This window comes from Stenella coeruleoalba (assembly GCF_951394435.1).
Source record: "Stenella coeruleoalba genome assembly, chromosome: 6".
In the NCBI taxonomy this organism is placed as follows: domain Eukaryota; kingdom Metazoa; phylum Chordata; class Mammalia; order Artiodactyla; family Delphinidae; genus Stenella; species Stenella coeruleoalba.
This window is the reverse complement of record NC_137151.1, coordinates 83,967,674-83,981,796: the sequence shown is the minus strand read 5'-3', so window position 1 is coordinate 83,981,796 and position 14,123 is coordinate 83,967,674. Positions and strand designations below refer to the sequence as shown.

The 14,123-nt window shown below is 34.6% G+C and overlaps 1 long non-coding RNA gene across 2 annotated transcripts in view; it reads right to left on the bottom strand.

The window, feature by feature from the left end:
- Window positions 1-1,812: 1,812 nt before the first annotated feature.
- LOC307187918 overlaps window positions 1,813-14,123 on the bottom strand; it is a 30,707-nt gene continuing 18,396 nt past the window's right edge. The window contains exons 3-5 of one of the 2 annotated variants that reach the window (XR_013828718.1): window positions 5,360-5,433; window positions 5,218-5,240; window positions 1,813-2,064 (exon numbers count right to left, since the gene is read on the bottom strand). This is a non-coding gene — a long non-coding RNA (uncharacterized lncRNA). The remainder of the gene's footprint in view (window positions 2,065-5,217; window positions 5,241-5,359; window positions 5,434-14,123) is intronic. The other variant, XR_013828719.1, reaches the window with a different exon arrangement.

Sequence of the window (14,123 nt, the reverse complement as noted above, 5' to 3'; positions counted from 1 at the left end):
GTGTAATTCCCTCTAGTCTTTTCCTGTGTATGTATAAGTAACATAATTGGGATTAAAAGATATGCATAGTTAAGTGTCATACTTACATGAGAAATTAAAATTTTCATATAATTTAAAACTCTCATACAAAGTAGCAATTATGTATCCAACAAATATTTTTCTTGGTTTCTTGTTTCTTCGCAAATTTAAGCATTAAATGATGTCCAGAAAGTTTAAATTAAAAAGTTGGGGAAATTATAACCTAAATATTAAGAAATAAACGAATGTTTTAAAAGATGATAGTATATCTGTATGCTAGAATACTACACAGCTATTAAAAATAATACTTAACGGCTTCCCTGGTGGCACAGTGGTTGAGAGTCCACCTGCCGATGCAGGGGACACGGGTTCATGCCCTGGTCTGGGAAGATCCCACATGCCGCGGAGCGGCTGGGCCCGTGAGCCATGGCTGCTGAGCCTGCACATCCGGAGCCTGTGCTCCGCAACGGGAGAGGCCACAACAGTGAGAGGCCCACGTACCACAAAAAAAAAAAAAAAAAACTTAAAATTACTTTTAAAACATAGAATAATGCTTGTATAATAGAAAGAACAAAAAGCAGAATAAGACTCTATATACCAAATGTTCTTAACTATGTAAAATATATATATCAAAAATACTGGAAGTAAACATTTTTTTATGTGGTAAGATTATGGATATTTTATTTCCTTTTGTATCTGTAGTCTTCAAATTTTCTACAGTGAACTGGAATTAATTTTATAATTAAAAAATACTTCCATATTTTCAAAAATTAAGTAAAGGGGAGCAGAATCTGTGACCCCCAAAATATGCCACTTTGTCATGAGGATTAATTTGAGCTAAAGGCAATCAAAACTCCAGCAGATTTAAGAAAAGCTATTTTCCTCCCCCTAAACTGCCTAAATTTACACTGGAAAGGGGGGCCTGTACCAGGAAGGGAGCTATTATCAGAGACACTTTTTACCTAAGAAACTTATCTGCATAACAACACAGCTTTCGTTTTCTAAACATCTCTTCTGCTTCCTGTGAATGGGCCTTCCTCCCCTTTGTATCCCCAGACCCCTACCCCTTTCTTTCTCTCTGGATGTTTGGCAGCCTTTTGAGTCTTTACATTTTTATGGGGATCCTGTATGTATGTAATTTTGTTTGTTTTTCTCTTGTTAATGTCTTTTGTCAATTTGATTATTAGATCAGCCAAAGAACCTAGAAAGGTGGAAGGAAAAATTTTCCGGCCCTTCATAGAAACACATAGAATTGAAAGACATAGGTTAGGTTCAAATGCCTGCTATGGCACTAATCAGCTATTTCTTGGACTAATTTCTCCCTTAAACATCCATTTCCTCACTTTTAAAATGAAGATAATATCATACTCAAAGAATAACTCTGACGATTACACATATGAGTGTACTCAACTCAGTATAGTTCTTAACATATTAAATGCTTGAAAAATATGTTTAAACAAAAATGAAAATTTGACAGTCTGAGAATTCATATTTCAAGTAAAATGCAAAATCTCACTGTTAGGGAACCACCGACTGAAACTGCCCATCCTTGCCAGGCAGGATAATAACTGCTTGCATGAATTATCTCACAACAGGAGGTCCCGATAAGGAACACAGAATTGATAAGCTACCTACCACCAGCTGGAAGAATTCTGGAGGGGCCAAAAGGAGGGAGGAGATGCCAGCCCATAATATGTCCTGCCAACTTCCCAGAAACCCTCATGCTGGAAACCATCCTGACTAAGAGATGCACACACTGCCAGGAAGGGCCTTGAATCGGACCAAATATGGGCACAAGTGAGGTGATTGGCCAGAGACAACCCAGAAAGCTAACCCCATTACCATAAAACCTGAGACTGTGAGCCACATGGCAGAGCAGTTCTTACCCCGCTGTTCGCTGCTCTCCGTCTGGGCGCCCCTTCCCGATAAAGTTTTTTGCTTTGTCAGTACGTGTGTCTCCTCGGACAATTCATTTCCGAGTCTTAGACAAGAGCCCACTCTCACACTCCAGAAGGGGTCCCCTTCCAGTAATATCATCATGAAGACCTGATTTAAAATGAGTGAAAAATGTTATTTGCTCTTTTACTCTGCTCACTCTTGTCTGCAAACCAGTTCAAACTGGAGAAAAATATATCACTCTAAAATTAATGTAAAAGGTAAACCAAATTGTCACCTTCCTTCCTTGAGACATCTGCTTGCCTAAAGTCCTTCCCAATACTGGAAAGAAATTTTCAACTTTTGCTGTAAAAATCTATATTCCTAAAGCTGAATGTAAATGCCAGAGAGGAATTCTCAAGTCTCCTCTTGTTCAAACACATGCTAAATGAGTGATTAAAGCACAGCTTCCCACTGCTGATGAGAACTTAGAAATCCATATGTTGTTCTGACTCAATTTAATAGATGATTATCAACTGACTAAAAATTGGAATAGGAAGCACTTTTTAACACAATAAATATCCAAAATCTCAATACTGGCCAAAGATTCAAGGTAATCCTGTAGACTATAAACCTTGAAGACAAAGGATAAAAATTTCCTTTCACTAGAGGAATCTAAAACTACATTAACAGCTACAGATTTTTTTCCCAAATGGATGAGGTTAGACTTTGATGAGTGTGGCAGGTAGGGGGATTGTGAATATCAGTCTTTCCTAGGTACCTACTTCTAGAGATATCCTTTATTCTGTCAGCCCTGGACTGCGGTAAACTCCCTCATTTTCACATTTTTAAAATAAAATAATAAACAATATTTAAAGTTCAAATTATTTCTCTAAGCAGCTTCATATGAATGGAAACATGGTATACTGTGTTTGGCAACTAAAATATCGACTTCTTAGGAAAAAAAAAACTGTTGTCCCTACTTTCAAAAGACTAAAATTCTAGATTTTGAGAACAAATAAATTATGAAATAGTTGTAGTACACAATGTATCTTATTCTTATCAAAGACTATATCAAGTTTTCTTTTAGGTGGAAACTTCAGTCCTGTATTTAAGTATTTATTTGTAAATCTTACTTATTGGTGATAGAGTTTTAGAATCAGAGAGGCCTATTTAACCCCATCCTTCTCTTTTGGATAGAAAAGTGACAGAGATACATAAATATATACCCTTTTAGTAGCAATAAATTAAAATAACTATATAGTGCTTTGATATATATGATCTTGTTCCATCGAATAATCCCGTCAGATGATAACAGTATTCTTTTCCCCATTTTTCAAGTGAGAAACTAAGGATCAAAGGGGATAAATGATTTTTCTACAGTCACCGAGCTAGTAAGTACCAGAACCACTGTTTGAACACAGGCCTTATCACTCTAGATCCAGTGTTATTTATAGTACACAAAATCATCCTTCTTTGCCATATTTTCTCTTAATGTAGGTTCTCTTAAGGTAAATGTGAGGATTAAGGACTGAAATTCACTACAGTCAGTTATAGCACAAAGATTTAGAAAACCATTCCTTCTTTTCAAATATCTTATCCCAAAAGTGACTTTAAAGAACAGGTTCTGCCTTCAACATGGCCAAAATGACTCACCAGGAAACTGTGTTTACATTTCACATTAAGGAATCCATTTAGGTAATCTTTTCCCATGCTGTGTTAACAGCTTTAATACATTCAGAGTTGACTAAAAGAAACAAATAATTTGTCTTTATAACAAAGTATAAATGGGACCATAATTCTGTAAGCAACTCTGTAGAAGAAGAGAAGTGAACCAAGAGTACAGAGATTTGCAGGGACAAACCTTGGATTAGTCATTTAAACATTTTGTGCTTCATCTGAAAAACAGAGTAATACAATATTCCTGCAAGGATTACATAAAAATGTATGTGATGGCAATTTGTAAGCCATCAAGCATTATCCATAAATGTGAGGCAACCGAGTTACTGATTTGCTCATTGTATTTCCTAATGTAAATACTAATCACAATTCAAGCAACATGAATAGTTAAAACTTATTTTAAGCTATAGAAGTGTTACTGAAAGTTGTACATAAATCAAAGAAAACAAGTTTTGAATAATCTTCTAAATAATCACTCTCACTCAATACTTGTAAATTAAAAGTTTTACATAAAGAATGACTATAATATACAAAGTTTACTTTTCAAAAGTCATATACATATTCAGTTTTGCTGCCTTATCATCTGAAGTATATTTATAGGCAATGTATCATCCCCCTTTCCAATACAGAATGCTCTAACAATTTAACTTAATGTTTACATATAAAAGACATTCAAATATTTACTGATTCTAACAGTGATGATGTTGGCTACCGATTTTTAAAGAACTAAAATACAATGAATAAGATATACTTAAAACAAACTACAATGAAAAAAATTTAATCTTCCTTAAATGATTAAAAAATCGCTTCAAGATCTTGTCTTGCTCTAAGAATCCTCATCATGAATGTAAATTATTGTGTAGTATTTTAGCAATAATTCAGCTATCTAAGCATAGTGGTAAGGAATTTATTTTAAAATGTGTTTAGCACAAGTTAAATACATGCAATCATATTATTTTCCATATTGTTCATACTATTTTGGATTAATTTTATCAACCTATAATCTCCTACCATAATTAAAATGAAACCTAATAACATATTCAGTATTTAAAGTTTTTATATCTTTCAAGGAAAACTATTCAGTTAAATATATAGTTATATAAGTTTTAGCTATCTTGCTCAATTTTTACTCCTTGATCTTCCATTTATAAATGCTTCTTCTATAGTTCACGCTTCTAATTTTTCTTATACTAAGATCCTCAAGAAACCTATTTTAAAATATCTTCTACTATCTATCCTGTTAAATCCATAGTATTTCCTTCCTTCCTCATCTCCCAATGGTTGGTTTCTATCTCTTTAGTTTACCTCATTAGCTCCTTAAGAGATCATTAATAATCATTTTTATTTGATGCATTTGAACAATGAAAGGGAAGGAAAATATATATGCTGCCAAGTTGTGCAATAAAAATTGATAACATTCCTAATACTAATCTATATTGGTTAAACTCAAACAAAATTTTTTGATTCATGAAAAAAATAAAAAGAAAGCAAAAGTTGAACACTGAAGTATGGATTTTTTAAGGCTGACCAAAAAAGGATAACTCTGAGACTTATTTACTTATAGTGTTTATGTCCTACACAAGTTTACTTTAACAGCATATTTATAAGCACTCATACAATCCTTTTGATAGTGACAGTACATACCAGTTGACATATTGAATCCAAAGCTTTAAAGAAAAAATAAAGAAATGCTTTATGAGAAATTTCTAATTATGCAATAAGTGTAGAAAATATTTTACATTTTGCATTTAAAAAAAAGACTTTAAATTAGAAAAGCAGAAATTACCAAGAATTTCCTGGTGATTTTCTGAATTCTTCATTTGTAACTGTACCAAATTTCTTAATTCTCATATTAAGCCTCTGAAAATGTATGAATAAAATATTTTATAAATTTAAGAAACTGTAGCATTGGAAATAAAAGATAACTAAAGAAGACAACATATCTAGTAATTTTTCTACGAAAAATAACATACCTAGTAATTTTTCTCAGGAAAAAACAAAGATAATTAAGAACAATATTTAGAGCATCTGGTATCTATATAACTTGTACACAATAAACAGTTAATAAAGATAGATGAAATTTTAACATATGAAGATGAATACAATCTCCTAGGTTTCAAAGAATCATAAAGTTGGAAATTTTGCCCTACCAGATATTAAAATTTATTATATGGCAATAATTATAAAAGTATGGTTCTGATAACAAAATAGACTCATCAATATTAATAACAAAAATAAATAATAATAATAACTCATTTATTGGGCATATACTGTGGGTCAATCATTGTGTTAAATGATACACGTTTTATTCATATTTGCATTTTATTTTAGGACTTATATTTAGTTCTTACAATAAATTTATAAGTATTATCTGCATTTTACAGATGAGAAAAGTGCAGAGGTTAAGCAACTGTGAAGCACACAGAGCTAATATACTTGAGTATATATAATTGTATATAATAATTTAGCATATGATAAAGGCAGCATTTCAGTTAAATGATGATTTACCTGAGTTATTTATTAAGTTAACTGGCTAATATTTTAGAAAAAAAAGGTAGATACCCATGTCACACTTCTTATACCAAATTAATTTTCATATGAATTAAAGATTTTTATTAAAAAGTACCAGAAGAAAATATAAATTTATATAATTTTGAACTGTGATTATTTTCTCTGAGAATACTGAGAATAAAAACCTAAGAGAAACTTCTAATATATTTGGTTACAAAGAACCCAAAAACATCTACGTGGCAAAATATGCCATCACCAAGTTAAATACACATAATGAACCAGCAATATTGTTTCTAATATAGAGAACAAAGTCTATTCTCTCCAATATAGGTGTTCTTACAAATAATTAAACTACTGGCACTCTCAATAGAAAAAAAAAAATGGTGAAAAACTGAACAGGGCATTACAAGAGAAGAAACAGAATGACCAATTAACGTGTGAAAATATTTTTATATTCAGTAGTAATCAATGAAGTGCACATTAAAATAATACGGAGGTATTTTACTTGCCTGATGAGCAAAGATGGCTGGTGTTGGCAACAGTATGGTAAAATCTCCACTCACAATTATTGCTGATGTGGGAGTTAACTGATACCATGTTTTAGGGGGATAAGTGTGTGATGCATAAGATATCTTTTTAAAAGTCATATTCTTAGATCCAAAATCTCATATCTTATGAATTTAGCCTAAGCAAATAAACAAATAGGCATACATTTTTGTAAAAATATGTCTGTGGGCTGCATTATTTAAAATGGGGAGAAATAATTGGAAGCAAACTAAACTGCAACAATTCAATACCGTTTAAATAAGTTCTAGCAAATCTGTATGTATAAGAATGTACTATGCTATGAATAAAATAGTGATTCAAATCTCTATTTACTGACATAAAAATGGGTTCAAGATCACTAAGAAAAGCAAGATATAGACCAACATGTTTAATACTATCTTAATTTCATGAATACTGTACATGTTCACAGAAGAAAATCTAAAAGGATAGAAATTGAGTCTGGGTGGGAATATAGATAATTTTTTCCTTTTTTAAACAAAATTTCCTACCTTTTCTAAAATAAATGATAGCACTGACACAATTCATAAAGTAATCTAAAAAAGTCAACAGGAGGTAAAAAGAGAAAGAATATAGACAATTTTTTAGGATAGCAAGTTATAAAGAAGAAGAGAGAAGGAAGGTAATAACTAAAGGTGTAATATACAAAGAAAACAGAGAGCAGACTCATAGATAACAGGGATGAGAAAGGGCAACAGCCAAACAAAGGAAAAGACACATAGTTTGGATCGTAGAAGTAAGATTTCAAAATTATTATTGAAACAGGTTTGAATCTATGGTCAAAGATCTTGACTACGGATCAAAAAAGAGTGGAGGCTGAAAAACATTTTTATCCCATTTCTGATAATAGTCACCAATTACCTCAATGAAAATAATAATGTGGTGACTTATGAAACATGAGTTAATATTTTTTCCGAGAGTCTATACAAAGAACAGAAAACAAAATGATTAAGCTGACAATACATGAACGTACTTTGTATACAACTGCTCATATTTACAGCAATGACATTACTAACCTACAAAAACTGAGTCCTTGAAGTTAGCTCAGAATGAGAACTGCTTATGAAAAATACTTGAGGCAATATAAGAAACTTTTTAGATATGCTTAGAATAAGAAGGTGAACAAAAAAGGCCTATTTGTTTCTAATGATACATAACTCTCAGGAAGTTGACAGAGACAAAATACCACAGATCAGCTTCTGCTTTGCTTCTCTTTTCTTGTTATATAAAAAAATTCAAATTGGTAACGGTAGAACAAATATGCAAAGCTGACACTGCAGATAGTATGTAGATACATTACAGAATTCTTTAAATTCTTCGAATTAACAGTTGCCAAGTAAAGCCCAATCACCCTTATATGAAATATAAGTGATATTGAAACAATGGCAGCTCAGCCTGATCCTTACACCTCCAGAAGCAGGGTTTTATATATGATAAGCCCAGTTCTCTACAAAGAAAGATGAATAAATGGTATCATCTAGAACCACTGTAGGTTTCATGTTCATGGGTACTTGGGCACAACGCACCGCCTAATTGAGAAGAATAACTAAATCTCTTGGGATCCCACATGACTGAGGTCTGAAGAGAAATCTCCATTTCTCACAGCTAGGGCTAGTTAAAAGTACTGTAAAGAAGCTGGACAGTCATGAAGAAAAATGAGAAAAAAAAAAAAGCTAAAATCTGTTCCTTCTCTGCTAGTAGTTAAAATGTTTCCCCAAAGTAAAGGCACTATGACATACAGCACTCCACAATTAAACATAGCTAGGGTATGTACCTGACCTTGGATAGAAAGTCATCCTCAATACTCCATTCCTGTAATCACTTCCTATTTTATCTCCTCCTACCCTGTTGAATCCCATCTCTATCTTAGTCTATTAATGATTCTCTCTTGTAGACAGTATATATACAGGTCTTGTTTTTGTATCCATTCAGCTCGTCTGTGTCTCTTGGTTGGAGCACTTAATCCATTTACATTTAAGGTAATTATTATTTTTTAAGATTTTATTTTATTTGGTTGCACCACTCTTAGTTGCAGCAGGCTGGCTCCTTAGTTGCAGCAGGTGGGCTCCTTAGTGTGGCACGCAAACTCTTAGCTGTGGCATGCATGTAGGATCTAGTTTGACCAGGGATTGAACCTGGCCCCCTGCGTTGGGAGCGTGGAGTCTTAACTGCTGTGCCATCAGGGAAGTCCCTAAGCTAATTATTGATATGTATGTTCCTACTGTCATTATCTTAATTGTTTTAGGTTTGTTTATGTAGGTCTTTTTCTCCTCTTGTGTTTCCCGCCTAGAGAAGTCCCTTTAGCATTTGTTGTAAAGCTGGTTTGGTGGTGCTGAATTCTCTTAGCTTTTGTTTGTCTGTAAAACTTTTGACTTCTCTGTCAAATCTGAATGAGATCCTTGCTGGGTAATCTTGGTTGTAGGTTTTTCCCTTTCATCACTTTAAATATATCCTGCCACTCCCTTCTGGCCTGCAGAGTTTCTGCTGAAAACTCAGCTGATAACCTTATGGGGATCCTCTTGTATGTTACTTGTTGCTTTTCCCTTGCTGGCATATGGGAGGTGCTATTGAGTGAACAGGCAAGAACTTACTGACTGGAGGAGGGAGAGGAGGTGGGAGATGGTAGAGCTGAAGGATCATCAGCAATAGGAGATGGAAGGCAAGTTGCAATTTCTCTCATGCCTGACACTGATGGAACACACATCCGCATCTTTGAAAGTTCGCCACTTGAAGGTTTGTACGAAGGGGACTTACTATACAGGAAAAAAACAGTAAAAAACAAACATGCGGAGGCTAAACGATATGTTACTAAACAATCAGTGGATCACTGAAGAAATCAAAGAGGAAATCAAAAAATACCTAGAAACAAGTAACAAAAACACAACAATCCAAAAACCTATGGGATGCGGCAAAAGCAGTTCTAAGAGGGAAGTTTATAGCAATACAATCCTACCTCAAGAAACAAGAAAAATCTCAAATAAACAACCTATCCTTACACCTAAAGCAACTAGAGAAAGAAGCACAAACAAAACCCAAAGTTAGTAGGAGGGAAGAAATAATAAAGATCAGAGCAGAAATAACTGAAATAGAAATGAAGAAAACAATAGCAAAGATCAATGAAACTGAAAGCTGTTTCTTTGAGAAGATAAACAAAATTGATAAACCTTTACCAGACTCATCAAGAGAAAATGGGAGAGGACTCAAATCAATAAAATCAGAAATGAAAAAGAAGTTACAACAGATACCACAGAAATACAAAGGATGATAAGAGATCAAGCAACTATACGTCAATAAAATGGACAACCTATGGGCTTCCCTGGTGGTGCACTGGTTAACAATCCACCTGCCAATGCAGGGAACACGGTTCAAGCCCTGGTCCAGGAAGATCCCACATGCTGCGGAGCAACAAAGTCCGTGTGCCACAACTACTGAGCCTGCGCTCTAGAGCCCATGAGCTGCAACTACTGAGCCCGCGTGCCACAACTACTGAAGTCTGTGCACCTAGAGCCTGTGCTGTGCAACATGAGAAGCCACTGCAATAAGAAGCCCACACATTGCAATGAAGAGCAACCCCCACTCACCGCGACTAGAGAAAGCCCGCATACAGCAATGAAGACCCAACGCAGGCAAAAATTAAAAAATATTAAAAAAAAAAAAGACAACCTAGAAGAAATAGACAAATTCTTGGAAAGATACAGCCTTCCAAGACTGAACCAGGAAGAAACAGAAAATATGAACAGACCAATCACAAGTACAGAAATTGAAATTGTGGTTAAAAATCTTCCAACAATGTGCATAAGAGATGTCCTAGCCCCTGGGTAATAGGACACACGTTCAGAGCAGCGCTGTTCAGAGCAGCATTGCCATGGACTGAATGTCTGTGTCCCCCTAAATTAGGTTAAATTAGGTTAGGTTGAATCCTAACACCCAATCTGATGGTGTTAGGCAGTGAGGCCTCTGGGAGGTGATCAGGTCATGAGGGTGGAGCCCTCATGAATGGGATTAGTGCCCTAATAAAAGGGACCCCAAAGAGCTTCCTCACCTCACACCATGTGAGGACACAGCAAGAAGACAGCCGCCTATGAACCAGGAAGCAGGCTCTACCCAGACACCAAATCTGCTAGTGCCTTGTGTTAAGTCCTAGTGTTCATGGACTTGCAGCTTCCAGAACTATTAGCAATAAATTTCTCTATGCCACCCAGTCTGTGGTAGTCTGTGATAGGCAGCCCGAGTGGACTAAAAAACCAGTGCAATTCACCAGAGCACACCCCTGACAGCAACCCAATGCCAAGCATAGGAACCCGGGTGAATAAACTGTAGAATGTACTCTACAGTTCCATCATACTCCATGGAATATGATGATGCAACCAAGAGAATGAGCAAATGAAAAATATGGATGGGTCTTCACAGTAGAATATGGAGTTTAAAAAGGTACCAGAAATAATATTAAGTAAAAAAATAAAAAATAAGTCTCCACTGTATACAGTATGATACCCTTTGAATACAGTTAAATGCAAATAAAATAAAGATACATTATGAGAATTTGAATAGATACAATAAAACTATACAACATGGAAAGCAAGGTAATATTGAGTATAAGCTTGGAGATGCTATGGTGGGAAGGATGATAACAAACGGTAATTATTGTTAAGGACTTAGCTGTGTTGTGAGTGGTGATTGACAGGCGCTTATTTTGTTGTTAAAAATAACGAACTGAACCAAGTAAATAAAAGCATGCTAAAGCTAGAAAAAAAAGTCTTCCAACAAACAAAAGTCCAGGGACAGATGGCTTCACAGGCTAATTCTATAAAACATTTAGAGAAGAGTTAACACCTACCCTTCTGAAACTCTTCCAAAAAACTGCAGAGGAAGTCACACTCCCAAGCTCATTCTACAAGGCCTCTATCACCCTGATACCAAAACCAGAAAAAGATATCACAGAAAAAGAAAATTACAGGCCAATATCACTGATGAACATAGATGTGAAAATCTTCAACAAAATTCTAGCAAACTGAATCCAACAACACATTAAAAGGATCACACGCCCTGATCAAGTGGCATTTATCCCAGGGTTGCAAATATTCTTCAACACACACAAATCAATCAATGTGATACACCACATTAACAGACTGAAGAATAAAAACCATATAATCATCTCAGTAGATGCAGAAAAAACTTTTGACAAAGTTCAACACCCATTTATGATTAAAAAAACTCTCCAGAAAGTGGGCATAGAGGGAACCTACCTCAACATTTTAAAGGCCATTTATGACAAACCTACAGCTACCATCATACTCAATGGCAGAAAGCTGAAAGCATTTCCTCTAAGATCAGGAACAAGACAGAGATGTCCACTTTTGCCACTTTTATTCAACAGAGTTTTGGAAGTCCTAGCCACAACTATCAGAGAAGAAAAAGAAATAAAAGGAATCCAAATTGGAAAAGAAGTAAAACTGTCACTGTTTGCACATGACATGATACTATACATAGAGAATCCTAAAGATGCCACCAGAAAACTACTAGAGCTAATCAATGAATTTGGTCAAGTAGCAGGATACAAAATTAATGCACAGAAATCTCTAGCATTCCTATACACCAATGATGAAAAATCTGAAAGAGATATTAAGGAAACACTCCCATTTACCACTGCAACAGACAGAATGAAGTACCTAGGAATAAACCTACCTAGGGAGACAAAAGACCTGTATGCAGAAAACTATAAGACACTGATGAAAGAAATGAAAGATAATACAAAGAGATGGAGAGAAATACCATGTTCTTCGATTGGAAGAATCAATATTGTGAAAATGACTGTACTACCCAAAGCAATCTACAGACTCAATGCAATCCCTATCAAATTACCAATGGCATTTTTTACGGGAGATCAGCTAGGTGGTTTGTGACCGCCTAGAGGGGTGGGAAAGGGAGGATAGGAGTGAGGGAGATGCAGGAGAGAAGAGATATGAGAACATGTGTATATGTATAACCGATGCACTTCGTTATAAAGCAGAAACTAACACACCATTGTAAAGCAATTATACTCCAATAAAGATGTTAAAAAAATTAATTCTCATGAATTAACATCAATTCTGAGTCTTAAAGGATAAGGATAAGTAAAAGTTTGATGGGTGGCCTTGGATTGACGTGGAGTAGAGCAGGAATTAGGTAGCAGGAAATTGGAGACATATTCTGAAGAGAGGAATATATAGAAAAGCAGGAAAAACAGGTTTATTCTGGAAAGCTTCAAGTAATTTAGCACTTCAAAGTTCGGGGTATTAGAGAAAAAATGATTGGAAATGAGGCTGAAAAGAGATACAGAGGCCAGACTATGAAATATTTGATATATTATGCTAAGAAATTTGACTTGTAACTGATTATAATCAAGAGAGTGATTTGATCAGATTTCTGTTTGAGAAAGATTCTTTGGTAGCAACATGAAATATGGACAAAAAGTGGCTAGGACTAGAGGAAAAGAGACTAGAAGTTTTTAAAAATGGTTGAGGCCAAAAGTAATTAGAGCTTGAACTAGGGCGGTGGCCTTGGAGGCTGAGAAGACAAAAGAGACTCAGGAGATTTAGGAAGTAGAACTGACAAGATCATCAGGGAGGTGTTAAAATGGCTCTCATATCCCTGCTGTGGGAGATTGCGTGGAATGTGTAATAGTGATTACATGTACACACATGCACGTGTTTGTGGAGATGCCTTTTTTTAAAGCAGTCCTCGTTTTAATTTCAAGCTGTACTTACAATTCAGGCAACACCTAGTTCTCTGAGTTAATTTATATGTATGTGTGTGTGTGTGTGTGTGTGTGTGTGTGTGTGTATTTATATATATAGATAGATGCAGATATATATATGGTTTAGAATAGAATCTAGCAAATAGTAAGTTTTAAATGAATATTAGCTATTTTATTATTACCCTGAACCATCAAAGAGTTTTAGTCCCTATTCTAACTTTTCTATTTCATTCAATTCTGAGTTCTAAAGAGGATATGGTAAAATCTCTGGGAAACATATAACTTTCAAATTCTTCAACACTGTCAGCCACTTAAAGCTTTTGTTGAAATAAAGATGATCTGTTTACTCAAAACAAGAAGAAGCTGGAATAGGAGCTTTCATTAATTACTTATATGCCCCAGGAAATATATAAAATTTACCCACCCCAAGTAGGTATTACAATAACAAGAGTTTCGGATCTACCTTAAAAAGATACTTTGTGTCATTGAGAGTTGATGTAATCTGTTTCTAAAGTAGAGTTGTGAGTGAGAGAAGAATTTGAGAAGAAAAGGATAAAGAACTGTAATAAATTTCCAGAGTTGCTTGAGTTGGACCTTCAAAATGTTCTCAGTATTTTCTTTGAAGAACTATAAATAATCAGACCAAAAATATCCATATTCTAAAACAAACTTCAAAGAAAATATAAATTATTTTTAACTATGCAGGGGCTCTCTTTCATTAGCTTAATAAAAAGTTAAC